General features: G+C 44.7%; 1 protein-coding gene across 1 annotated transcript in view; it reads right to left on the bottom strand.

Annotated features, from left to right (window-relative positions):
- LOC126101444 (tachykinin-like peptides receptor 99D) overlaps positions 1-25,392 on the bottom strand; it is a 263,713-nt gene that overhangs the window by 167,140 nt on the left and 71,181 nt on the right. The window lies entirely within an intron of this gene.

The following is a 25,392-nucleotide window of genomic DNA, read 5'->3' as shown; positions in this document are numbered from 1 at the left end:
TTAGAGCCTAAGCTCATTATCATTATCACATCATCCTGAAAAACACCAAATAGTAAGCACTTTTTATACTACAAAACTGTGTGCAAAGATAACTGATGACAATTTGTACATACCAATAAGCTCTAAATAGCATACATTACAATAGCCACATAAATATTCATCATAGTGAAACACATCCTTAGTATAATGCAGTATATGGCAGAACTTTCTTCACCTAACTGAATAACCAATTAGTGGAATATAGTAGAGAGACTAGGACATGGGGTGCTTATCGGAATTGCACTAAGAGCAGCTATATTTTACATATATTTCAATTCCCGTTTCAGTTTTTTCTCAAGTGGTTGGCCAAACTTGCGGAAAGAAGGATACAAATTACCTGTTTCAAACACAAGCAAAAGTTCCTTACAAAAAGGCACTTAAGGTCTAGTTTGTAGCAGAAGCATAAAGACGTCATCACGGCGACGTCGTACTCGGCAAATCAATGAATCAAATTTTGAGCGCCTAGACGAAAGTAGTGATAAAAAATCAGAAGACCGACAAACTGACTTACAGAGAAAATTAAAGACAATGATCTGGCAAGATATGAAAGCACAGTATGACTAAAACCACACTGTCGGGCGTACAACAATTGAAGAAAAATCAGAAATAAAGAAGTGTTGAAAAATGGAGTTTGGATATAAAAACTCAGTATGTCAAATGTTGTAAATCCAAAATTCTATATGATATCGACCATGAATAAAAAATACACGACTCTCACATTTATTTAACTGGTTTCACAGAAAGCGGGATATTACCTCCTATGGGAAGCCCAATAATAGGCAGGTAATTTAAAGACAACCAACCAATTAATGGACCACGAGAACAGATCCGTATCATAATAAGGAACCCACTGATTACTAGAAAGTGTAACAAAAATCTGAATTGTCGTAATATACGAGATAATGGAATGTGCTGAAGGGTGGGAGGAGGGGAGAGTAAGGAGGGGAGTGACAGAATGGAGGTCGGGGAAGAAAGATAGGGGGTGTGGCAGGAGGCCCGAATTCAAAGCCGATATTATGAATGTACTGATGGATAAGTGAATAATCGAAAGGAACTTCTGGCTCACAGAAGCGCAGTGTACAGCACAGATAATTATATTCATTTAATCGGATAAAATGCAGCATGAGCCCAGTCTGTGAAAATTTTCACAGTACCCAGAATCATTAACTCATCTCTAAAGAAGAGGAGGGGGGGTGGAAGGCAAAGGAAGGAACGGTGAGGGGAAATAAGACTGGGTATAGATCTGGTGTAGAAGAAAGGACCCCAATTTAAAGCCAAAGATAAGAAGGTATTAATATTTATGCAGGCAGGCATAGTAACCAACAAATTCGTGCAAAGAAGCACAGAAAGCAACAAATGTAACTCTATTCACTTACACAGCCAATAAGCAACATCCCCTACACAAACAGATGCACCTCACGCATCTCTGAACAACAGAAAAAGCTATCAAATCGAAGTTCTACCCGCTCTTTTAATATTTTATCAGGCCTCTTCAGTTTTTACGACACATTGTTCCAATACTTCAAGTACCAACCCTTTTGATATGTGATGTACAATCTCCATTGACTCCTTCATATCCCCTACCACATGACCAGCATCACTCAAATGTTACACGAAGGCCGTTTTATTCCCAAGGGTTGCGTGCTCTTTGAAACAATTAAGGAACTTTCCCCTCGTGTGGCCCACACAAAAAGCATCACATGAGCCACATTTAAATGTACACAGTCCGAAAGAATTGTATTTACTATCTCTTGGTCCAGTAAACGTATTTTCAAACCTACGTCTCACCATGTATGTTTCTTGTTCATAAATCCACAATGATTATGTTGGAGACGGCAGAAGTCAATGTAGAGAAAATAAGACCTCGACACTCATTAAACACTGTTTATTATCTCGGATCAGTTTTGATGTCTGACCACGTATAAATTTGATATACTACATCCGAGTGGCAAGCGAAGATTTGTACACATTTGCAACAGCTGTTTGTTACGGTATCCCTATATCTTTATTAACATCATCGTTACTAAGAGGCTACCTCATAAACCATCTAACCACTGAACGAAAAAAATGCCGCTTTATGTTCAGCTGGGTGGTAAGACAAACAGGTAAACTAAAACGATCATCACACCTCATTATGAGCACATCAAGGTAGCATAACATTTTATCATTTCCTGTTTGAAGAATTTATTTACTGTTACTTTGCTGCTTATTGAAAATATTTACATTTATCCATTTTTTCTGGATCACCAGCGAATACTACATTTTCTAAGTTATTTATGTAAATGTCGGTTGGCAAGCCAGAGAGACAGTTCCCCAAAGAGAGGCCATTAAATTGCTGGTAAAATTTACAATTAAATCCCAAGTAATTACAACGAAGACTGAATCTAAGTGAATCAAGAAATTCATTCAGCTCCATTGTATTCATGTTACGTATCAAGTTTTTCTCTATGCTCTGCAATATCTCTTCGACTGTGATATTCGTACATAAATTAATATGATAAAGGAAGCCATCCCCATAGCAACTGTTAAAACAATTCCCCTACATTCAGTAGGAAACACTTCACTATTGGTCACACTAAAGTTTTTTGCAGATCTATAAGCTCCCTTATGTTTATTAAGCAGCCATCCATTTAGATTAGCTCACGGCATATGCCTCCCGTTAATAAGCACCCACATGCCTTAACTCTCTTTACTGGAGCACTCAAAATAAGTAACTTTGAGTTCATCTTCACTAGCCTCCGCTCTTCATGAGGTTCCAACAAGAATAGCAGATTGTCTATTTTCTATTTTAATGTCATTTTGTAAAATTTTGTGGGACCTTTGACTACACTCATCATATTACTTTCAGTCAGGAATTGTACAACTTCGCTTCCATAGTCTGCCTCATTGATTACAGCAAACGTGTTCCCTTTATTACGTTTTATGGTCAAAGCCTTCGCTCTCCGTAATTTATTATTAATTCCATTTATAACACCCTACAAGCTAAGACTTAATGCGTCTTAACTCTTATCTGTAGCTAAATTATGTTTCCAATACGTACATACAGACTTAACGTCCGCAATAATATGAGCGATATCGGCATCAGATGAAGAAAAATATGAAGAAAGCTGAGGGCCGTTTTCGAGTTCTGTCGTTTCAACATTCGTGGACTAGGCATCAGGCACGTTAGCCGCTCTGTCTGCAAAGACGTGAACCTTAGCTTTAGAGGAACCAGATTCCTTTCTTGTACGTAGCTTCCTGGGTTTGTTTGTATGTCTATTCCGGAGATCGCTACATACATCCCAAAATATATCATTGATATTATTACTGAATGCAGAAAATGACAAATAACTAAATTATTTACAAGTAAGTTTTAATTGCAATGAAGGAGTGCTGTTCGATTAACTTCTGGGGTGGCTCGAGACAGAAAAATTAAGAGTACTGAGGGGACACTGAGAGATGGCACTGGCGTTTCATCTCACTGTGCACACTCATTTCAGATTTACTAAGTTTTGTGGAATACAATAACGTTAAAGATAGGGAAACTGGTGGACATTGATGTAGATGCATGTGAAGTTTTACAATGGTGACATTTGTGAAAAACGCAACGTAAGCCGAGCTTGGAACTACGAGGCATTCGAATTTTGGACGAGTGTAATAACCAAAGTAGCTGAAGCTGACAGGACCACAAAAGCAACTGCACACAGTAGACAGAAGGCAAGCATAGCCGGCCGCGGTGGTGTAGCGGCTCTAGGCGCTCAGTCCGGAACCGCGCGACTGCTACGGTCTCAGGTTCGAATCCTGCCTCGGTCATGGATGTGTGTGATGCCCTTAGGTTAGTTAGGTTTAAGTAGTTCTAAGTTCTAGGGGACTGAGGACCACAGATGTTAAGTCCCATAGTGCTCAGAGCCATTTGAACCATTTGAAGGCAAGCATGAAACACGCGAGTGAAAATGGTGGGAGTTGGCGTTGGAGTGTCGAGAAATCTGGACGGCTGGTGTAAAAGAACACCAGCAGTGCAAAGAATAGTAATACGACGTAGTTTTCAGGAGCTGACACCCACTCATCTGCAACTGAGTGGACACTCCAAGATGGGGAACACAAAAAGCAGAAATAGTCGAAAATGAAATTACGTATTTTGGGAGTTAGAAAGTAATGAAGTTTACTTTACGTAGCACTCGCCTCCACCGGAGTAATTGAGTTAGGCCATTATATTATGAGAAGTATTAACATTTCTAAAATGGACGCATGACGTCACTGTAGACCAGAAAATTTAGCAGCGTGGGTGACGAGCTGCTGTGCAGAGAGAACGTGCTGAATGTTGGAAGGGGTCGGACTTGTGTGGAATGGCTACTACACCTTTGGGGCATAATAAACTTACGTTGTTGCTCGTGACGAGTTAACAATGTCGAATGAAGTACAGTAATATAATGATTTAGATCGGTGTTGATGGAATATATTTTGATTGTAACTTGTAGTTGACAACAGATGCCTCTGGCACCTAGAATCGCTCCGCACATTGACTTCATGCCTCACCAATGGAGACGTTACCAGTCTGAAGATGGTCTATGAGCGACTAAGACTGATAATCATGGCATAAAAGTAACCAAAAGCAACGATCTGGCATAGCGGTTTTCTGTTACATTGCGATACAAGACTGCTGATGTCTTAATTATATGTTCAAAAATTATTATTAGCGTACACTTCCACCCATAGATATTTTCGCTGCTATTTAGGATAACGCTTATACACTATCTGATCAGAGATACCCAGACTCCAGTTAGGAAAAGTTGCGTTACTGTGGGTTCTGTGTCATCTTCGGTTTTATGTAGGCTTGAATTTTGCTTTTTGAGCAATAGGGCGACCACATTCTAGCCACGAATGCCACCACGATACAGAAAAACCGTCTCCTCTCCGCTTCAATGTTAGCACCACACATGAAGGTAAGAAACGTTCCCTCCATGCCTTCATTAAACCCAAACCCTCCCACTGAACTGCCACAGGGCGTAGTGTGAATCATCACTCCTAATGACTCGTTTCCTGTCATCCACTGTTCAGTGGCGTTTCTCTTTACATTACCTCAAGCGCCGCTTAGCACTGACTAAGAAAATGCTTTTAGACGATTTTTTACCATCATCCTCCGCAAAACACGACTGTACTTGTTCGACAGTACAGGAAGGCCAGCCTGCCAGTGCATACACTACGGTTGTTCTTTCGAGTTTTCACTTCAGAGTCCTATCACCAACAGTCGACTTGCATAGCATTAGAATGGATGAAATATTCCTGAGGGATCTGGAACTCAGCTGAAATCCATTGACTACTCCACCATCGAAGTCAATGCGCTCTTCTGACGAATCAGTTCTGCTGTTATAGCCCCTCTCCTAACTACACGATACTCTCCGTCTTCTTTTACACTGGTGGGTCAGCTTCTTGTGATACCTAGCGGTCACCTACGCACTGAATGGCAGTATCTGGATACGTTTGACCGGACAATGTTAGCAATTACACGTGTCGGTGATTCTTTGTGTAAGGTTAGTTCATTATCGTATTCCACACACATGAATAAGTTTAACAACATAGCCGAAAACGGCGAATAATGTATAAATGAACGGTTACTGTCAAAAGAAAACATGGCCTGAAAACACATGTGTGTCACCAGAGGTATTGTCTCATTTGATACTCATGTAACGGTCGTCTACTGTCAGTCGGGATCTGGCCGCTTATTGTGAAAACATCCTCTGAACATAGTCTTCGAAACGGAGATAAAATTACATCACGCTAGAGATTACGACAGTAGTACTACGCAAGTACGCCACTTATCAGCATGTAATAAAACTTAATCACTCGCGAGGTATATTAAAACGTACTGACTTTTCCGTAACTACAGCTCTCTTCTGGAAATGTTACCGTTGCTCTGGCGTGGATAATATTTTTATGGCGCCCTTTCGACAGCGCATAAATTCTAACTTATCTCATCTTTGTGACCTCTGAAACTAGTTTCTTGTTTTATCGTACGTGAAACTCATCCCATGTTTTTCTGCTCCATATTTCTTCCATTACCGAAGCTACTTCGTCTCTCTCTCTCTCTCTCTCTCTCTCTCTGTCTCTCTCTCCGTCTCTTTCTCTCTTCCCTCATACGCTGCACAGCAACTCCCCTCCATGTTCTCGTAACTAATAAGCTTTAACTTATAAGCAGTGTTTCCTACGGCTCCATGACGGGAAACGCAACAACACGCAGAAGTACTACCGTGTTTTCTTATTCATCTACTACGTGTATCCACTACCTAATCTGAACACTTACCACAGGTTAGAGCCTCCTAAAACTGCCGATGATGCATTATCTGTGGTTCGGGAAAAGAAAATAGTAAATTTCCAAGAAATTGATAAATCGCTACCTGCCGACACATTCTTTCTCCAACAACTTTCTGTTCGATTATGAAATACCATTTAGTGCTCAATATTATGTAAGCTATTTTAATTCCTTCTCATAGATTAATGCCAGGAACTCTTTGAACGACGTGTATTTCATTCTCTTTCACTATGCACGCCTTTCATACACTCCTGGAAATGGAAAAAAGAACACATTGACACCGGTGTGTCAGACCCACCATACTTGCTCTGGACACTGCGAGAGGGCTGTACAAGCAATGATCACACGCACGGCACAGCGGACACACCAGGAACCGCGGTGTAGGCCGTCGAATGGCGCTAGCTGCGCAGCATTTGTGCACCGCCGCCGTCAGTGTCAGCCAGTTTGCCGTGGCATACGGAGCTCCATCGCAGTCTTTAACACTGGTAGCATGCCGCGACAGCGTGGACGTGAACCGTATGTGCAGTTGACGGACTTTGAGCGAGGGCGTATAGTGGGCATGCGGGAGGCCGGGTGGACGTACCGCCGAATTGCTCAACACGTGGGGCGTGAGGTCTCCACAGTACATCGATGTTGTCGCCAGTGGTCGGCTGAAGGTGCACGTGCCCGTCGACCTGGGACCGGACCGCAGCGACGCACTGATGCACGCCAAGACCGTAGGATCCTACGCAGTGCCGTAGGGGACCGCACCGCCACTTCCCAACAAATTAGGGACACTGTTGCTCCTGGGGTATCGGCGAGGACCATTCGCAGCCGTCTCCATGAAGCTGGGCTACGGTCCCGCACACCGTTAGGCCGTCTTCCGCTCACGCCCCAACATCGTGCAGCCCGCCTCCAGTGGTGTCGCGACAGGCGTGAATGGAGGGACGAATGGCGATGAGAGTCGCTTCTGCCTTGGTGCCAATGATGGTCGTATGCGTGTTTGGCGCCGTGCAGGTGAGCGCCACAATCAGGACTGCATACGACCGAGGCACACAGGGCCAACACCCGGCATCATGGTGTGGGGAGCGATCTCCTACACTGGTCGTACACCACTGGTGATCGTCGAGGGGACACTGAATAGTGCACGGTACATCCAAACCGTCATCGAACCCATCGTTCAACCATTCCTAGACCGGCAAGGGAACTTGCTGTTCCAACAGGACAATGCACGTCCGCATGTATCCCGTACCACCCAACGTGCTCTAGAAGGTGTAAGTCAACTACCCTGGCCAGCAAGATCTCCGGATCTGTCCTCCATCGAGCATGTTTGGGACTGGATGAAGCGTCGTCTCACGCGGTCTGCACGTCCAGCACGAACGCTGGTCCAACTGAGGCGCCAGGTGGAAATGGCATGGCAAGCCGTTCCACAGGACTACATCCAGCATCTCTACGATCGTCTCCATGGGAGAATAGCAGCCTGCATTGCTGCGAAAGGTGGATATACACTGTACTAGTGCCGACATTGTGCATGCTCTGTTGCCTGTGTCTATGTGCCTGTGGTTCTGTCAGTGTGATCATGTGATGTATCTGACCCCAGGAATGTGTCAATAAAGTTTCCCCTTCCTGGGACAATGAATTCACGATGTTCTTATTTCAATTTCCAGGAGTGTATTTTATTCTTATTGTAACTAAAGTACAGGGCTATTACAAATGATTGAAGCGATTTCATAAATTCACTGTAGCTCCATTCATTGACATATGGTCACGACACACTACAGATACGTAGAAAAACTCATAAAGTTTTATTCGGCTGGAGCCGCACTTCAGGTTTCTGCCGTCAGAGCGCTCGAGAGCGCAGTGAGACAAAATGGCGACAGGAGCCGAGAAAGTGTATGTCGTGCTTGAAATGCACTCACATCAGTCAGTCATAACAGTGCAACGACACTTCAGGACGAAGTTCAACAAAGATCAACCAACTGCTAACTCCATTGGGCGATGGTATGCGCAGTTTAAAGCTTCTGGATGCGTCTGTAAGGGGAAATCAACGGGTCGGCCTGCAGTGAGCGAAGAAACGGTTGAACGCGTGCGGGCAAGTTTCACGCGTAGCCCGCGGAAAATTGACTCATGCCACAACTGGAGACCGACAGCGCCGACTTCACCTTTCAACAGGATAGTGCTCCATCGCACTTCCATCATGATGTTCGGCATTTCTTAAACAGGAGATTGGAAAACCGATGGATCGGTCGTGGTGGAGATCATGATCAGCAATTCATGTCATGGCTTCCACGCTCTCCCGGCTTAACCTCACGCGATTTCTTTCTGTGGGGTTATGTGAAAGATTCAGTGGTTAAACCTCCTCTACCAAGAAACGTGCCAGAACTGCGAGCTCGCATCAACGATGCTTTCGAACTCATTGATGGGGACATGCTGCGCCGAGTGTGGGATTAAGTTGATTATCGGCTTGATGTCTGCCGAATCACTAAAGGGGCACATATCGAACATTTGTGAATGCCTAAAAAAACTTTTTGAGTTTTTGTATGTGTGTGCAAATCATTGTGAAAATATCTCAAATAATAAAGTTATTGTAGAGCTGTGAAATCGCTTCAATCATTTGTAATAACACTGTATATTCCTTCAGTCTCTTCTAATTGCAGTTGAATGTCTGTGTGGCTAGATAAGTTTTTATGCCAATACCACGTTGATTAGTGAGAGGGGATTGGTGCAGTCAATTCAACAGCTTAACTGAAGCAATGGTGGCTCCAGCTTCCCGCCTAGATCGTTGTTCTAGGCCCCTAGGAAGAGCACGTGGGACCAGTGTCAGTGCTAGGTGGTGGCCAACGTTGTTCCTCTTTTTGATTTTTCAAGCTGTCATACCAACTTTGAAATTTCACTTCTCGCTCTCTTTTAATTCCAAAAAATAGCCTCGCAGGGAACTCTGTGCCCGGTGATTGACTGATGAAGGAGCGCACCAGTATACGCTACCTGACGCCCCCCAGATCGCTTCTGGATATAAGTAATCTTCAACTAGAACTAGTCTGTTCCTGTTCGTGGCCGGGGGCTCGATGTCCAGGTCCCGTAGCGGTAAGCATGAGAGTTGTCTCTAAGTGAGAGGAAATTCTTCATTTAGAGCGCTTTCGTAGGTTTCGTTTATCCGGTAAATCTAAGAACTTCTCTACCATGCTGGATTTCGTATCCGACCTCTGCCCGTTAGGTGAGGGAAGTCTGTTGTGGTTCTAGATCATATTACCGTAACGATTCTCACTCTCGAGGTTATAGTTGCGCCACGTGCTTTCTTTCTCCGTTTTTTTCGTGATACTAAGATTCTTTAAATTGCAATTGATGTGAAATGGGCTTGGTCCTTTGTGCTAGACCATGTGACCACGTGGTGAGCGGCTGGCCACACATCACGATGATTGCAGAGCAAGGATTCATATCCGTGGAAAGTTGATCCTACTTGCTCAGCCGACAGTTATTGTCATGGACATTGATGAGTGTTGCTCGACTCCCGGGTGAGACGCCACTTCGGGGTCTTGTTATCCTAGTACTCAGCACTTTTTCTGTTTAGTTTACAGTAGCGGTTGGCTGATTCAAATGGCTCTGAACACTATGCGACTTAACTTCTGAGGTCATTAGTCGCCTAAAACTTAGAACTAATTAAACCTAACTAACCTAAGGACATCACACACATCCATGCCCGAGGCAGGATTCGAACCTGCGACCAGAGCGGTCGCTCGGTTCCAGACTGGAGCACCTAGAACCGCACGGCCACTCCCGCCGGCCACAGTAGCGGTACTCGCATCCTAATACTTTCATTCGCTTATTAGGATGTACCATAACTTATAGTCGCGACGATCAGGTTCCTTGTTTCCTTGCCCGCGATCGTTTTTTTTTTTTCCCCCGCGTCATTCCCTGAAAGGTCACCTTTAACGCTATCAGAGCAGGTAAGAACAACGAGGTTCACTTCTTGTACTGGTAAAAGGTTCAGTTTGTCATCTTTTGTTAATAAGGGCGTAATGTTAATGTCAATTTACCGGTTTTATCATTCGCCAGAGGTCCCAACCCCGCGCCCCCCCCGCATCCACATGAGAATAGTTAGCAAATCACCAATTAGCAAATCACCAACAAAATTATTCTGATTAGGAAGGTAATGAATCTATAAATGCATTACATAAGCGATGTCCATAAGTTCGAGCGGATTTTTCGTCTTTTCATTTTAGCGTAAAGTTGGTTTAGGCAGGTTCGTTAAGTCCATTGAACTTGCGGTACCGCTAATAGCCAAATCAAAATCTTCCCTTCCCCCTTTGAGGAAGAGATAGATTACGGCTCACTGTAAGTCATGAATAAAATTCTACTTTATGTGGTGACAGGATGATTCCTTATTATAAATTGGTTTTAGTGAGTGTTATGGTTACTGAGCTGGCAACATTTTTATTGAGTCATTTGACGAAAATATTAAACCGAAGAAGCTTTGCATTCATCGTTAGTCTATTACAATATCATGCACCTGTTACCATATTAGTGAGAGAGATAAGGCACCGCGCTTACCTTTTTCGATGAATACTCATGATTCAGGTACGTCTATTGTTCTATAATAATACAGCACTGCTTTTTGCGTGACTAAAAACGTGTGTCACTGCATAGAATACCATCATCTGTAACTGAATATTTCGGGGCTTTGAAAGCTGTTCCACTCAGCCATCTAACACTGGGAATCTATGCAAATGCCTATTCGAATGAAGTATTACGAGAGAATCGATAAGCTTAATCTGGAGAATGTTTCGATCAGGACATCCATTATATTCAAGGGTAATTTAAAAATAGGGATTGTACATCAAAAGGCATTGGTAATTATGAGAGTAAAGCTCAGTTTTATGATAAACGGGAAGAGTTAATTTTAAATATCAATCACTCGTGTCTATCATGCTTAATTGTACTCTTTATTCTAAAAAATTACAAAATTCTTCAACAGGCGACCATTATCGAGAGAAATTCTACATGATCACAGAATTCAAAATTGAATTATACTACTAGCATTGTCTACCATGCGCAACACACTGTTAACTCGATACATATCAAAAGTATCCGGACACCTGGCTGAAAATAAGTTACAAGTTCGTGGCACTCTTCATTTGTAATGCTGGAATTCCATATGGTCTTGGCCAATCGTTAGCTTGGAGGATGGCTTCCGCTCTCGCAGGCACACTTTCAGTCAGGTGCTGGAAGGTTTCTTGGGGAATGGTAGCCCATCCTTCACGGAGTGCTGCACTGACGAGATGTATCGATGTCGGTCAGTGAGACCTAGCACGAAGTCGACGTACCATAATATCCCAAAGCTGTCCTATATGTTTCAGCTCTGTGCAGGTTAATCCATTACAGGGATGTTATTGTCGTGTAACCACTCCGCCATAGGCCGTGCAGTATGAAGAGTTGCTGGATCGTGTTGAAAGATGCAATCGCGATCCCGAATTGCTCTTCAGCAGTGGGAAGCAAGAAGGTGCTTAAAACATGAATGTAGGCGTGTGCTGTGATAGTACTACGCAAAACAACAATCCCCCTCCGTGAAAAATACGGCCACACCGTAACACCACCGCCTCCGAATTTTACTGCTGACACTACACACTCTGTCAGATGACGTTCACCGGGCATTCGCCATACTCACAGCGTACCATCAGGTCTCCTCATTGTGTACTGTGATTCGTCACTCCACTGTTCAATTGTCCAATGTTTACGCTCGTTATACCAAGAGAGGCGTCGTTTGGCATTCACCAGCGTGATGTGTGGCTTATGAGTAGCCACTCGAGCATGAAATCTAAGTTTTATCTCCTCCCGCCTAACTGTCATAGCACTTGCAGTGGATCCTGATGCAGTTTGTAATTCCTGTGTGTGGGTCTGGATAGGTGTCTGCCTATTACACATTACGACCCTCTTCAACTCTTGGCGGTCTCTGTCGGCCGGTACGCTTTTGCGCTGTACGTGCCCCTTAATGTTTCCACTTCACTATCACTTCGTAAACAGTGTACCTGGGCATGTTTAGGAGCGTGGAAACCTTTCGTACAGACTTATGACATAAGTGACCCCCTATCACCTGACCACGTTCCTAATACGTGAGTTCTGCGGAGAGCCCCATTCTGCTTTCTCACGATGTCTAATGACTACTGAGGTCGCTGATATGCAGGACCTAGCAGTAGGTGGCAGCACAATGCACCTAATATGAATCACGTATGGTTTTGGGGTTGTCCGGACACTTACGATCACATAGTGTATCTTCAGTATACTCGATCATACCTCGCCTGGTACCCACGACTTTGAGTGTTACGATGGAACACAATTTTTATCGGTAATTTTCGGCGGAGGAAAAAGTTTAAATGATTGTGAGACATCGTGGAATTCCCATTTCAGCCCTCGTACATTCATAAATTTCCCACAGATATCGGGGCTATACGTAGGCGTGAAAATGATGTCTGGTCGGAGGTGTACTGCATGCAGATTGCTGTTGCTGAGTTTCTTTTGTCGGAAAACCAGAGCCTTGGTGATATTTATAGGCTCTTGCGATACATCTACGGAGACCTGGCAGTGAACGAAAGCACGGTGAGTCGTTGGACGAGGCGTCTGTCATCATCCTGACAAGGTCGCGCATACATGTCCGATCTTCTGTATCCGGCAAGCGCCATACAGCTGTGACTCCTGCAGTGTTGGAACTCGTGGACACCCTCATTCGAGGTCATTAGTGAATCATAGACACTTTTCTCCACAACTGGAAGTCTCTGTTAGTAGTGGTGACCACTTGTCCATTGATTTGTGTATTGAAAGGGGTGTGCCAGCTGGGTTAATCGTAGCCGAACAGAAGACTATAAACAGCAATGAAGGACCACGTGTGCGAAATTGCTGCCCGCTACAAGGCTGATTGTGAGGTTATTGATGCTGCAAGATTTTTGCTCCGACAACGACCAGTAGACTAGTACCAAGTGGGCATACAGGCCCTCCCAGTAAGGTGGCATAAGGCTGTCTCAGTGAACGGAGATTATGTTAAATAAATAAGTTTTTGCTACCAAAACAGTGGGAAATAATACCGTCAATTAGAATTCTGAGTAAAACCAGCCTGTTTTTGGAAGAAACTGCATTACTTATTGAAAGCCTCTTGTATTACTGTCGAAATTTGATCCGTTTCAGTGATACATGTTATACCGGAGCCAAGGTAGCCCCTGAGGGCCGGCAACCCATATGACACCACAGAGGACGAGGTTGTCTACACACAAGCACCATGGTAAACACCGGCTATTTACACAGAAGATATTTGAAACAGACATTCCGAGCGCTACTTCCTGCAGTGGGAGCCCGAGCCACGGCCTGCAGGAAGTATCACTACGCCGAAATCTGATTGGCTGGAGACAGGTATTCAAGGGCTGGAACCAGACCCGAAGTTCAGTTCACGCCGAATTCCAACCTCGTGTACTCCAACCGTCGAAGATTACGTCTTCGTCTCGGAATTGGACTGTTACGAGTGCGTGAGTGTGTTACCACGAACCTTTGTGGAAAATAAGAACTTTTGTTTGCCTCAAATGGGAGACATTTTTCGTTATTGTTACCTTTCGTTTGAACGTTCAGTCATCAACCTTGTAAATTTACATGAATAAAAGTTGTGTTGTGAAAAATTGCCAATTGTCAGCCGTAACAATACAGTTATTTGATTACAAAAACATACTAGCATTTAAAGCAGTAGAGACAGAATTCCTACCTGCCGCCTTAGCTGATTCGCGCTAGTCCGCAGCTCGTGGTCGTGCGGTAGCGTTCTCGCTTGCCACGCCCGGGTTCCCGGGTTCGATTCCCGGCGGGGTCAGGGATTTTCTCTGCCTCGTGATGACTGGGTGTTGTGTGATGTCCTTAGGTTAGTTAGGTTTAAGTAGTTCTAAGTTCTAGGGGACTGATGACCATAGATGTTAAGTCCCATAGTGCTCAGAGCCATTTTGATTCGCGCTAACGATACTGCTCGACTATTGACGGTCTCCTGTGGTATTGAGCAGTCTCATGAAACTCTGAATTGCCATTTCTCGAAAATATTTCTACAGCAGTATCTGTTGCGTTCAAATATACGCTAGAATCGCGCTATAACGACCTGCTTGATCGTCAGATATAGTGAGTGGTGGAAACTGGTCGATCGAGGTCAGGGTGTTGCGGTACGGCCACCCAAGGCATGGGTTAGAGTGGATAGTGAGTGGGAGATTGTTAGACGACTAATGAGACATCAGTGACTTTTCTCAGGGTGCCAACACTCATGGGACGTAAACAGAGCAACACTAGACGATGAAAGCACTGCAGTCAGCACATGACGGTGTGGAGTCACCTATGGTACGCCTAGGCAGCTGAAAGTAGGACAGGAATTTTGCATCATCCTCCTCAGTTAGAGGCGCCGGGTGTGGACAGCCCGGACGGGGATAATCAAGCTACTGACCCCACGCACAAGTGGCAGTTCCCAACAGCAGCTTCTGCCTAGTGCAGAGGCACGCAAGAATCCGGTTACCCATACAGGCGATGGGGACGACGGGCTGCACGTCCACGGATGAGAACAACAGGCCTCCAGGGTGGAAGGCTGAAGTGGATCCTCTTGGTGACCGCAGATTGGAGAGCGCTACGTCCACCGCATCGGACGGCACCAACAGCAGCGGCGTCGAAGTGGGAATTGGATGAGCCGTGCTAGATTAGTAGATTCGTAGACTCATGGACTTTTATAGAACCCTCTGTGAGATTAGTGGCTAGCAAATCTTTGATTCAACGTGAGAGTTGTTTATACTGGCTTTGTGCTACTGCATCGGTTCTAGTTGCATTAGCCACCCAAATCTGTAGTTTGATGTGAAGTGACTGGGCCTTCAACACTGCTACGGCTCCGCCTTTCTACTGCGTTGTTTATATTTCCACTCCGGCTGGTGTAGTAACCGCCTGGTGATGTAGCGCATTTCCTCTCGTACCAGTATGTAGCCCACGATGCAGTACGTTCGGTCAACTTAGGTCTGATCCACTTATACAAACCCTTGGAACAGCCAAGGGAGGTATTTTGATATTTCCCAGCCGCACTGAGTACACCAGTTAGAGCTGTAATAGCGTGAAAGGTAAACTGACTCGGTGGAGCGTTGGGCTTATGGTGAGAAGTGAAAATAGCTCGAACGTATCTTCCCATGCCTAGAATAGATTTACTTAATAACACCACGCAAATACTAGAATCTGAAACCTTCACCTGAACAGCACATTCTCTGCTGCAATCTCGATCTGTTGATTTTTCGTTATTTTCTGTTATTACCTATTTACGTAGAAAGAGTAGTAATTTTCAGGTAATTTCATCTTTTGACTGCTAGGCTTAGCAGAAATCCTTTCACACTAGACGCCGTTTCTCATCGGTTTCTGGCATCTTTCTTGTAACGTCTAAAAGGCAAAAAAAATGGTGCAAATGGCTCTGAGCACTATGGGACTCAACTGCTGAGGTCATTAGTCCCCTAGAACTTAGAACTAGTTAAACCTAACTAACCTACGGACATCACACACATCCATGCCCGAGGCAGGATTCGAACCTGCGACCGTAGCGGTCCCGCGGTTCCAGACTGCAGCGCCAGAACCGCGCGGCCACTTCGGCCGGCTCTAAAAGGCATATCGGTCTTTATGATGTGGCAACATAGGATGTTCATCCTATCTCACTTTAAGTAAAGCGAGATGTTACTGTTTGCAAATACCAGGAAATAGTCCTTGTTAGAAATACTCTTCACACAAAGTGATTGACTTCTGGATTACGAACGAAGCGAGTCATTAAATTAGATTTGCTAGCACCTCTTTAGCTCCAGATATATTCCTTCTACGAAGGCTTCACATTTGCACATTTATGTTAGTAACAGGCCAACAAGAAAAGGAGTCTGGTGTCACCGCCAGACACCACACTTGCTGGGTGGTAGCCTTAGATCGGCCGCGGTCCGTTAGTATACGTCGGACCCGCGTGTCGCCGCTATCACTGATTGCAGACCGAGCGCCGCCACACGGCGGGTCTAGAGAGACTTCCTAGCACTCGCCCCAGTTGTACAACCGACTTTGCTAGCGATGGTTCACTGACAAAATACGCTCTCATTTGTCGAGACGATAGTTAGCATAGCCTTCAGCTACGTCATTTGCTACGACCTAGCTAGGCGCCATGTTCAGTTACTATTGATATTGTGAATAATGTACAGTCAAGAGCGATGTTCACCATTTATGGATTAAAGTTAAGTATTCCACCAGCTACGTCCGTTTTTTCTAAAATCTAATTTCCTTGTCCTGTTCCAGACCTCACGCTAGCCTGTGTGAGCTAAAACGCGTGCCTTTCGGCTTCCTCTAATAACACGGTGTTGGCTCTCCTGCCAACCCACAAAAAGGAGAATCCATAGAATCATTACTATGAGATCAGGGGTCTCCGAACTAGGCCTGTGGCCGGTCCGCCGACGATATTTGAATTTTCTTGATAAAAGTTGTGGAACACGAAGCTTTCTGATACAGTTTAAATTAAAGTATAATGTTTAAAAGACAAAGCGGTGTCCGCACGTGTAGGAATTTCCTCGCTGTTATGTGTTTTAAATTTATTATTTTGAATAATCTGGAATCAGTTGGAAGATTTGCTAATTCCGGCCGGTCTGTTCATACACTGCATCATCATATGTCAACAAGTCTGTGGGGTGGACTTCAATATTTCATGCGTACTTCAACTGGTTTTTTCAGCTATGATCTTTACTCGGGAAGTTCACTCAACCGAGCGAGGTAACGCAGTGTTATCACATTGGACTCGCATTCGGGAGCACCACGGTCAAATCTCGTCCGGCCATCCTGATTTAGGTTTTCCGTGATTTCCCTAAATCACTTATGGCAAATGCCTGGATGGTTCCCTTGAAAGGGCACATCCTACGTCCTACCCCATCATTCTCTCATCCGATGAACCTACGACCTCGCTGTTTGGTCCAGTCCCCAAATCAACCAACCAACCAATGTCGATTAAGTCACTGTAAGTTCCAGGCTTTTCTTGAAGAAATTGGTTCTTCACTCAGTGACGTCACTTATCACACAGAAGAGAGGTGATTCAATCCTATTAAAGTCCTGTTTCGCTTTTAAAAGCTCAGAATGGAAATATATGCTTTTGTCTCTGAAAAAGATAGGGCTGATCCACAGCTGTGTGATCATGCTTGGTTGCCAAAGTCGTTAGTTTTGGTTGACATCACGTTCCTCATGGATGAACTCGACTTGAGACTTTAGGGAAAAGATAATCTCGTATATAATCTGTACAGAATCATCACATGATTTCGGAGAAAGCCATCAATATTTGAAGCATTACTGAAAGATTTTCTCATTTTCACTATTTCTGTTTTGCCCTACAATCCCCGAAGATGTCAAAGCTGATTTGGCGAAAAAAATTATTCGCGACAGGAAGAAGGAATTTTTGGAAAGATTTTCAGATCTTGACAGAACTGAGAGTGACATTCTTCTGTTCCAGAATCCGTTTTATGGAAACCTTCATGTGCCAGTAGGACACTGGAAGGACTGCACTGGTTTGCAAGTAATGACTTGTTGAAAGAGAAACACACAAAAGGGAAACCTACTGAATTTCATTGCTTCTCTCCTGGAGCTGAGTTTCCGAAACTGAAGATCTTTACCTGTGGTAGGGCGTCAGTGTTTAGAACAAATTATGTCTATGAACAAACGTTTTCGAAAGTGATCTGTTTAGTCAGCGCATCTAACGAGAGTGACTGATGAACATTTTCTTGACTGGATACAGGAATACCAAGTCGAACACCAATGATATCTTGAAAGTCAAAGGTCAGTTTGACAAATCGTACTACGTTTATAGCTGATTAGTGTGTAAGATTCATATATGTGAACATTAGGGCTGAAGTAACCCTCTTTTTGTTAAAGTCGTCTTCTTCGGTAGCTTTTTTAGTAAATAAATATTTTGTTTCTCCTTGTCTTCTTCTGCGTTACGTACCGCTCACTTACGATTAGCACGCAAACGGTGAACTTAGTTTGCCTCTTTTTTCCCAGAGCTTTGCAAGTATTGTGCAGAGTAATGATCCAGCCCACGCTCACCATTTTGTGACCCGCTGTAACAAAGCTTCAGTGACCTCACCTCTAGAGTTAAATTTTCGTTTGATCATTGGAATCATCTGATAGTAATTCGTGTTACACTCCTGGAAATTGAAATAAGAACACCGTGAATTCATTGTCCCAGGAAGGGGAAACATTCCTGGGGTCAGATACATCACATGATCACACTGACAGAACCAGAGGCACATAGACACAGGCAACAGAGCATGCACAATGTCGGCACTAGTACAGTGTATATCCACCTTTCGCAGCAATGCAGGCTGCTATTCTCCCATGGAGACGATCGTAGAGATACTGGATGTAGTCCTGTGGAACAGCTTGCCATGCCATTTCCACCTGGCGCCTCAGTTGGACCAGCGTTCGTGCTGGACGTGCAGACCGCGTGAGACGACGCTTCATCCAGTCCCAAACATGCTCAATGGGGGACAGATCCGGAGATCTTGCTGGTCAGGGTAGTTGACTTACACCTTCTAGAGCACGTTGGGTGGCACGGGATACATGCGGACGTGCATTGTCTTGTTGGAACAGCAAGTTCCCTTGCCGGTCTAGGAATGCTAGAACGATGGGTTCGATGACGGTTTGGATGTACCGTGCACTATTCAGTGTCCCCTCGACGATCACCAGTGGTGTACGGCCAGTGTAGGAGATCGCTCCCCACACCATGATGCCGGGTGTTGGCCCTGTGTGCCTCAGTCGTATGCAGTCCTGATTGTGGCGCTCACCTGCACGGCGCCAAACACGCATACGACCATCATTGGCACCAAGGCAGAAGCGACTCTCATCGCTGAAGACGACACGTCTCCATTCGTCCATCCATTCACGCCTGTCGCGACACCACTGGAGGCGGGCTGCACGATGTTGGGGCGTGAGCGGAAGACGGCCTAACGGTGTGCGGGACCGTAGCCCAGCCTCATGGAGACGGTTGCGAATGGTCCTCGCCGATACCCCAGGAGCAACAGTGTCCCTAATTTGCTGGGAAGTGGCGGTGTGGTCCCCTACGGCACTGCGTAGGATCCTACGGTCTTGGCGTGCATCCGTGCGTCGCTGCGGTCCGGTCCCAGGTCGACGGGCACGTGCACCTTCCGCCGACCACTGGCGACAACATCGATGTACTGTGGAGACCTCACGCCCACGTGTTGAGCAATTCGGCGGTAGGTCCACCCGGCCTCCCGCATGCCCACTATACGCCCTCGCTCAAAGTCCGTCAACTGCACATACGGTTCACGTCCACGCTGTCGCGGCATGCTACCAGTGTTAAAGAATGCGATGGAGCTCCGTATGCCACGGCAAACTGGCTGACACTGACGGCGGCGGTGCACAAATGCTGCGCAGCTAGCGCCATTCGACGGCCAACACCGCGGTTCCTGGTGTGTCCGCTGTGCCGTGCGTGTGATCATTGCTTGTACAGCCCTCTCGCAGTGTCCGGAGCAAGTATGGTGGGTCTGACACACCGGTGTCAATGTGTTCTTTTTTCCATTTCCAGGAGTGTAGTTTGATAGTAATTCGTGTTCTCAATGTTTTCGCTTCTTCGTTAGTCGGGTAGATTGTCGCTTTCCTTTTATGTTCAAATGATGGCCTCATTTGTGTCACTGACAAAAGGAAGGCCCCAGACACGACGAGCCGATTTGACTCATATCTGCATACAGCCTTGAATAAAAGACTCTAAGGTACTTTGGTTCAACACCCCCAACCCCGCCCGTCTCCCGAACCATCCCCCACACCCCGTTTTTGAGAAAATCACACGCAGTCGACACAGAATGACGGGACGACAGAAAACTGAGCACCTTTCTTCATCGTACATGATCCAAGAAAACGAATACTTTCCTTGAAATTGAGTAAAGAAACTACTGCAACTGCCGCTTGCATACCGACAAGATAAAAGCTATTCAACGAAATCACCGCTGGCGGAGTGAGAAAGACACCTTGCTACGAAGCAGAAACCTGCGTTCTACTCGCAGATGCATTATGCCTTTTTTTATTTGTATTTGTTCGTATCGGAACTAGAGGGTAATATACAAAGAATACTAACAAGATCTACATCTACGTCTACGTGATTAATCTGCTATTCACAATAAAGTGCCTGGCAGAGCGTTCAATGAAACACCTTCATGCTGTCTTTCTACCGTTCGACTCTCGAGCGGTACGCGGGAAAAACGAGCACTTAAATTTTTCCGTGCGGGCCCTGATTACTCTTATTTTATCGTGATGATCATTTCTCCCTATGTAGGTGGGTGCCAACAGAATGTTTTCGCAATCGGAGGAGAAAACTGGTGATTAAAATTTCATGAGAAGATCCCGTCGCAACGAAAAACGCATTTGTTTTAATGTTAGCCACTCCAATTTACGTATCATGTCTGTGACACTATCTCCCCTGTTTCGCGATAATACAAAACAAGCTACCCTTCTTTGTAGTCTTCCGATGTCATCCGTCACTCCCATATGGTGCGGATCCCACACCGCACAGCAGTATTCCAGAATAGGGCGGAAAAACGTAGTGTAAGCAGTCTCTTCGGTAGACCTGTTGCACGTTCTAAGTGATCTGCCAATGAATCGCAGTCTGTGGTTTGCTCTACCCACAATATTATCTATGTGATCGTTCCAATTTAGATTATTTGTAATTGTAATTCTTAAGTATTTAGTTGAATTTACAGCCCTCAGATTTGTGTGACTTATCACGTAATCGAAATTTAGCTGATTTCTTTTACTACTTATTCTTTATTCAGGGTCAATTGCCACTTTTCGCACCATACATATGTCTTATCTAAATCACTTTGCAAGGCGTTTTGATCATATGATGACTTTACAAGACGGTAAATGACAGCTTCATGTGCAAACAATCTAAGACGGCTACTCAGATTGTCTCCTAAGTCGTTAATATAGATCAGGAACAATAAAGGGCCAATGAAACTTCATTCGGCAACTCCGGATTTTACTTCTGTTTGACTCGATGACTTTCCGTCTGTTACTACGACCTGTGACCCTTTCTGACAGGAAATCACGTATCCAGTCGTATAACTGATGCGATACTCCGTAGGCACGCAGTTTGATTAGAAGACGCATGTGAGGAACGGTGTCGAAAGCCTTCTGGAAATATGAAAACATGGAATCAATTTGACATCCCCTGTCGATAGCACTTAATACTTCATGATTACAAAGATTTTTTCTGAATTCGTGCTGACTATATATCAATAAATCGTTTTCTTTGAGGTACTTCATAATGTTCGAATACAGTATATGTTCTAAGACCCAAGTGCAAATCGACGTTAGTGATATAGGCCTGTAATTCAGCGGATTACTCCTACTTCCCTTTTTGGGTATTGGTGAGACTTGGGCAATTTTCTAGTCTTTAGGTACGTGTCTTTCTGTGAGCGAGTGGTTGTATGTAATTGCTGAATATGGAGCTATTTTATCAGCATACTCTGAGAGGAAGCTGACTGTTATACAAGTGATTTAAGCTGCTTTGTTACACCGAGGATATTTACTTCTATGTTTCTCATCTTGGCAGTTCTTCTTAATTGGAATTCAGGTATATTTACTTCGTCTTCTTTGGTGAAGGAGTTTCGGAAAACCGCGTTTAATAACTCTGCTTTAGTGGCACTGTCATCAGTTGCTTCACCGTTTTTATCGCGCAGTGAAGGTATTGATTGTCTCTTGCCACTGGTGTGCTTTATGTATGATCAGAATCTCTTTGGGTTTTCTGCCAGATATCGATACAGAATTTCGTTGTGGAAATTATTAAAAGCATCTCGCATTGAAGCACGCGCCATATTTCGAACTTCTGTAAAGCTTTGCCAATCTTGGGGATTTTGCGTTCTTTTAAATTTTGCATGCTATTGCTACTGTAACAACGATCTGACCCGTTTTGTATAGCATGGGGGATCAGTACCATCATTTATTAATTTATGTGGCATATATCTCTCAATTGCTGTTAATACTGTCTCTTTGAAAACATTCCACAACTTTTCTACACTTACATGATCAGATCGGAATGAGTAGAGACTGTCTCTTGAAAATGCGTTAAGAGCATTTTTATCAACTTTTTTAAATAGATATACTTTGCGTTTCTTTTTGATGGTTGTAAGTGTTGCGGTATTTAGCCTAGCAGCAACTGCCTCGTGGTCGCTAATCCCTGTATTCGTCACAACACTCACTCTTTGTCCAGGATTATTTGTTGCTAAAAGGTCAAGTTCGCTTTCGCAACCATTTACGCTTCGTGTGCGCTAATGAAGTAATTGGTCAAAATAATTTTCTGCGAAAGCATTCAGTACTATTTCGGAAGATGTTTTATGCCTTCCGCCGGCTTTAAACGTATAATTTTTCCAGCATATCGAGGGTAGATTGAAGTCACCACCGACAGTAATTGTATGAGCGGGCTACTTATTTGAAATGAGACTCAAGGTTTCTTTGAACTGTTCAGCAACTATGTCTTCTGAGTCTGGGGTTGGTAAAACGATCCAATTAATAGTTTAGTCCGATTGTCAGGTATAACCTCTACCCATACTGTTCCACATGAACTATCTACTTTAATTTCGCTACAAGGCAAACTACCTCTTACAGCAATAAATACTCCACCACCAACTGTATTTAATCTATCCTTTCTGAACACTGTTAGATCGTTTGAAAAATATTCGGCTGAACTTATTTCCAGCTTTAGCCAGCTCTCTGTACCTACAACTATTTGAGCTTCAGTGCTTTCTATTAGGGCTTGGAGCTCTGGTTCTTTCCCAACACAGCTACGACAATTTACAACTTCAATACCAATCGTTTCTGCCAGAGTGGCCGTGCGGTTCTAGGCGCTACAGTCTGGAACCGAGCGACCGCTACGGTCGCAGGTTCGAATTCTGCCTCGGGCATGGATGTGTGTAATGTCCTTAGGTTAGTTCGGTTTAAGTACTAAGTTCTAGGCGACTGATGACCTCAGAAGTTAAGTCTCATAGTGCTCAGAGCCATTTGAACCATTTTTCAACCAATCGTTTCTGCAACTACCTTACTGTGTTTTACCTGCCCACTTTTAGACGGACGTCCCTTCTGTGGTTCCCTGAGACCCTGTAACCTAATAAACTGCCCAGTCCCTTCCACACACTCCCCGCTACCCGTGTAGCCGCCTCCTGTGTGTAGTGGACTCCTGACGTATTAAACGGAACCCGGAAACCCATCATCTGATGGCGCAAGTCAAGGAATCTGCAGCCTACACGGTCACAGAACCGCCGGAGCCTCTGATTCAGACCCTCCACTCGGCTCTGCACCAAAGGACCACAGTAGGTTCTATCGACGATGCTGCAGGTGATGAGCTCCGCCTTAACCTCGGAAGTAAGACTGGCAGTCTTTACCATTTCCGCTATCCGCCCAAAACCAGACAGAATTTGCTCTGATCAAAAGCGACACACGTCATTGGCACCAACATGAGCCACCACCTGCAGTTGACTGTACCGTGTACTCTTCATGGCATCCGGAAGCATCCTTTCCACATCCGGAATGACTCCCCCCGGAATGCACACGGAGTGCACACTGGCTTCCTTCCCCTCCTTGGCGGCCATGTTCCTAAGGGACTTCATTACGCGCCTAACTTTGGAGCTCCCAACTAGCAGCAAACCCACCCTCTGTGAACGTCCAGACCTTGCAGGCCGAGAGGCTTCCTCTGGAACAGGATGGACGATTGCATCTGCCTCAGAGACACCATAAGGCACAGATGCCCGAAATCTGTTCGTCAAATGATCTGGGGAGGCCCTACGATTGGCGCCTCGGAAAGTTTTCGCTGCCTGCCAGACTTAGGAATGATCTCCCACTCGACCACGGGTGAGGGGTCAACCTCAGTGCAGGCAGTACCCGGGGAGGGCACAGCAGTGGACCGATCGAAGGACACGTGGGACGTGCTCGACGTCTCTCCCATCCCCGCGTCCGATCCCCCAAAGCGACGCCCCCTGGCAGCAGCCTCAAGCTGTGTGACGGAGGCCTGAAGCTGTGAGCGAAGGATCGCAGCTCAGCTCGCATCTGTACACAACAATCACAGTTCCTAGCCATTACTGCACTCCTCCTGTTTGAAGCTCGTGAAAATATGTAACAAGCAAACGGTGTACTCGCCTTAGTAGTAACAGGAACTAGCGGTGCGCTCTCGCTGACGGTCCAACTTTCTCAAAGGACTTATTTTAGTAAAGATTTAAAATTTTAAATCTTATTGTTTGGAAACAATTTCGAGTGACACTCGTGCTAATTTGTCACTAGGAACTACAGACAGCTGACGGCACAATTATTGTTCACGACTAGGCGTGACACAGAACTATATTCGGAGGTTTAAAAATTGCATTGTGCTGCTGGGAACATAGTGGGAAATGAACAAGCACATAACAACGATTCATACCACAATTCTCGGTCAGCTTTCAGCATAGATTTCTCAGGCAAGGTTTCCGGATGCGTGGACTGCATTCAACTGAATCCACGAAAACGAAATATTTTTTAAAGTAAACAGAGCCTGTTTTCCATCAGATCGTCGGTAGAAACGATATAGCTGCACGGGGATTGCACGCATTCTGTGTTCTTTGTACGCCTAGTACGTTTTCTTTAAGTGTTTCTATGACAAGTACCATCCGTGTAATTCTTCGAAGGAAGGGGAAGAAAGGTAACAGAGTAACTGAAGAAGCTCTTGTAAGGCAACCAGAATGTAAATGTTAATTCTTTATTAACACAAATTGTTAGAAAAAATTTATTTTCCTGCCTTGGTAGTATCCATTAATGATTACATTATTAATTCTGCAATTCTCATCAGTTTCTCCACATAAAAAATCCAAATAATAAGAAAAGCCTCAGAGTTGTATTTGGGAATCGGACACAGGTTTCTCAGACACCCAAGCAGTTGTCTTCATCGCTACGCCAACGGCGCTTTTGATGAATAGCGTCTGTGTTACTGGAGCATAGGTGAGAGTGGTAGTCGTACATTTTCCTTCTTCGATATCTAAAAAAATACGCATTAGCGAACTCCACAT

This window comes from Schistocerca cancellata, chromosome 9, assembly GCF_023864275.1.
Source record: "Schistocerca cancellata isolate TAMUIC-IGC-003103 chromosome 9, iqSchCanc2.1, whole genome shotgun sequence".
Classification (NCBI taxonomy): Eukaryota; Metazoa; Arthropoda; class Insecta; order Orthoptera; family Acrididae; genus Schistocerca; species Schistocerca cancellata.
This window is presented reverse-complemented; position numbering and strand designations above follow the sequence as displayed.